Source organism: Sinocyclocheilus grahami, unplaced genomic scaffold, assembly GCF_001515645.1.
Source record: "Sinocyclocheilus grahami isolate Dianchi unplaced genomic scaffold, SAMN03320097.WGS_v1.1 scaffold19388.1, whole genome shotgun sequence".
Lineage (NCBI taxonomy): Eukaryota > Metazoa > Chordata > Actinopteri > Cypriniformes > Cyprinidae > Sinocyclocheilus > Sinocyclocheilus grahami.
Window position 1 is genome coordinate 1 of NW_015517575.1, and position 3,460 is coordinate 3,460.

At 36.4% G+C, this 3,460-nt stretch overlaps 1 long non-coding RNA gene across 1 annotated transcript; it reads right to left on the reverse strand.

Annotated features, from left to right (window-relative positions):
• Positions 1 to 857: 857 nt before the first annotated feature.
• Positions 858 to 2,942, reverse strand: LOC107579706 (uncharacterized). Its single transcript, XR_001608516.1, has 2 exons — positions 2,711 to 2,942; positions 858 to 2,327 (listed from the first exon to the last, which is right to left on the reverse strand). It is a non-coding gene; the product is annotated as an uncharacterized lncRNA (long non-coding RNA).
• Between the last annotated feature and the right edge of the window lie 518 nt (positions 2,943 to 3,460).

Genomic DNA, 3,460 nt, shown 5'->3' on the forward strand with positions numbered 1-3,460 from the left:
CGTAAAAAAAGGTTTTCATTTATAAAGCTCTAAAAACCTTACCGACTGATGTTTTAGTGCACTTCATGCAAATATGGAAAAAACAAAGGGTCTCAAATGTTACAAAAAATTTACAATATTGATGTTGGTAGCACTAATATATGAATACTGGTAGCACTAATATAAAAATGTGATGCTGTATTTGAGAAAAAAGTAACAATTTTGAAATGCCTTGATGGTTGAATTCTTTAGTTTTATCAATGTTGCATAAAGTTTTTTTTATGCATAATAATAATAACCCTAGAATGTGATCAAACTGTTTAAAATAGCTGGGCTAAGATATATAAAAAATGTTATGACTGCAGAAATATGTTAATTCAGTACTCACCTTATCCCACCGGTCACAATTGTGACCGACCATAAAACACAATTTTTCACACTTTTCCAAAAAAAATTCTAAAAAGAATTATTATTTCAAAGGGTTACTAATGACACATCATTTGGATATTNATATTTTCATGTCTGGGAAAAATTTGGGATTAAACGGGTTTTAATGTGAAATAACTCTTAATTGGTATACTTTCTATATATCACTTGAAGGTTTCCCACACATTTGACCAAAGAATGATTTTTCCAGTAATTTGTCATTTCTGAATAAGATTTTTTAAACACTTACTAGATTTAATTTCTAGTTACTAGATAAAGCAGAACATAACTAGAAAAAAATACACCTTAACTGTGACTTTAGAAGTTAATTAATTCCCATTACTTTGGAAATTAAAATGCAGCAAATCCCTGTAGTTCAAATGAAGTGAACAACAGCATCGTTTAACTCTGGATGTCTGTAACAAGAAATGCATTCAACCATCTCACACAAATTGGTCTCACTGAGATTTAATATTATATTTTGATACATGGAAATCTGGTACAATCAATTGTTGACAGGCAAAGAAAAAATTGTTTGGGTTTGCTTCTGAAAAGCAATACTAGGCGAAAGTAAACTTTACTTCATAAGGCCTCCAATTCATTACAGTATATGAAGAGCAAGTGGCTTTCTTTAAGCTATAGCAGTAATAATGTTTTGCCAGTTTTGCTCTAATTGCATCTCAGAAAAAAAAGGATAATACAATTTGATTTTGCTTGTTGATGTTACACAATGTATAGATGTCATTCCAGGTGAAAACACTGACCTGAGCGACTCCATGCATGTACAGACTGTTACTTTTACCTTCAAGAAGAGAATCAAATCTTTCTGATGCATGACTATATGAAATGTATATTTATTTGGATTAAAATGTGACATTTCACAGAAAGAGAGATTTCAGGGCAATTTGTGAGAACGTTGCATGCCCTCAGCGGGATAAGCACAGACTTGGCAAATGGTTTTATTGTGCACCGTTACGATTTCCTACTGGACAGTCCAACTTTATACCAAGTTGATAAATTATGTGGACACTCAAGCAGCATTCTATTAAAAAAACAGCCTCCCCGAGGCTTTAGAGCATATCAAATCATTCCCAAAAAAACTAAACAAAACAGAATTGGAATGGATTACAACCACCATGGCAAAGTTGTCTCAAATTTCAGCCCCGCAATGTAAATTGTAAATTTTCTTATTGTGGCTTTTGTAGCATTAAAGGCTGATGATGGAGTGGAACATAAAGGGAATGGCTGCCGTCAAGTACGTATATTCAAACAGTTACTATTGCCCTAGAGAAAGAAGATAAAAGGAAAACAAGAATATATCATATCTTCTATATATATAAATAGCTGTAGCTAGCAGTATGTGAACCCAAGTTCTCATTTTCTTTTGTGGTTCCACCGTTAAGGCTTTTCGAACATTAAGATACAGCCTTCAATCCTCAGTGCGCTGCTTCCCTGAGATACAGAACGCTGTAGTTTTGTTCGATAAAAACACCTCAACCCCTCTGGAGTGGGAGAAAGAGAGAGAGGCGTCCACTGGGATCGTTCTTCTTTTGCCGAGACGAGAGCGCTTGTTTGATTTGTGATGCTGAAGGGCTTCTGATCACGTCTTCGGTGTGTTTGTGGTGTTTCCTTCCTCAAAGTGTGATAGAGAGGTGGAAGTGTTGAACTAGTGAGCAGGGAGGTTTTTATTGTTTGTATAGATTAAGTTTGTGTTTTCTTCTTATCATTCGTTCAAAGTTTCAAAATGCAAAGCTGGAAGGGTTCATTCGTCAGTCATTCCAAGGCTGAATAAGAAAAGTGGTTTGCAAGAGAGTTGTTTTCTAGACTCTGCTGTTTTGGAAACGGCCTCAGTGCCGCTGCGATGCTAGTCGCTTCAGAAGAGGCTTGTCATAGACCCAGCATTCACCGTCCTCATGAAACAGCTGCAGGGAAACAAACAAATCACTCTTTAAATAAACATGGTTCTGAAAGGAAGACGGATCATTCGAGATCAATCAAGATGATCAGTCAAAGGTGTTTTACATCAAATTAATGTATGTTCTGATATTCTGAATTCAACATGAGTAGGTTGGCTTGGATAAAAGCTGAAATATGTTTGGAGAAAATGAATTTGAAAAACTGTCAGGCACTGTTGGCCACTTTAAACATCCAGCTATGTGCATCATGGGTAACATTCAGTTTAAGAACATGCTGCTTTTAAGCAACGGGAACCAATTAAGGACCATTTATCAGAGTCATATTTCGATCTCATTATTTCTCACGGCACATTTCCCCTCCACATGTGCGTGTACATAAGCACACTCACTCTCGTTTCCCATTGCATTTCCTTCTCCTTCCTTTCTCTGGCCTCCGCTCTCNGTTTCTCCTCCAGCCTGTGTTTGGCTTCCGTCGCAGCATCAATGTACTTCAGTTTCAGGTTCACGGTCACATCCTTCCACAAACTGACAGCCAGACAGAGAAATAACAACGGTCTGCATCAGATCATCTCACAGAGGTACCCAAGCAGAAAAAAACATCACTTCAGCAGGTCCCCAGAGGAGCCGCCACAAAAATAACCAAGACTTTTGAAGATCAGCAAACAAGTCAGGTGCAAACAAAAGAAAAAACTGTTATAAAAGTCCACTAGTCGAAATGCTTGTATTTTGTACTTTTCCATTACAAATTATATTATCAGCAAAACTATTTGCATATAAAGTTGAATTGAAAAATGTCTGAGGTTGAGTTGAACATCTCTGTTTGTTTTGTCCATCTTTTGCTTTGATAGCAACAGCATTCAAGCTCTATGAGCTCCACAGGTTTGTGTACAACTGGATGATCATGTGATTTAAGAATGATCCAATGAGACTCTTGAGCCTCAATGGAAGCAAGAACATCTGAGAGAACCTGAAGTATTTATTTAGATTTATACATAATGTAATAAAAAAAGCCTAAAACTGTTAGAAACTTTGTTTATTTCCCGATTTAAATGGATCGCAGATTTTCAATGTGGATTTTCCAAATCACTATCCAAACCCTCCCAGACTGAGCGGGAAAACAAGACACCTCATTCGGTAGT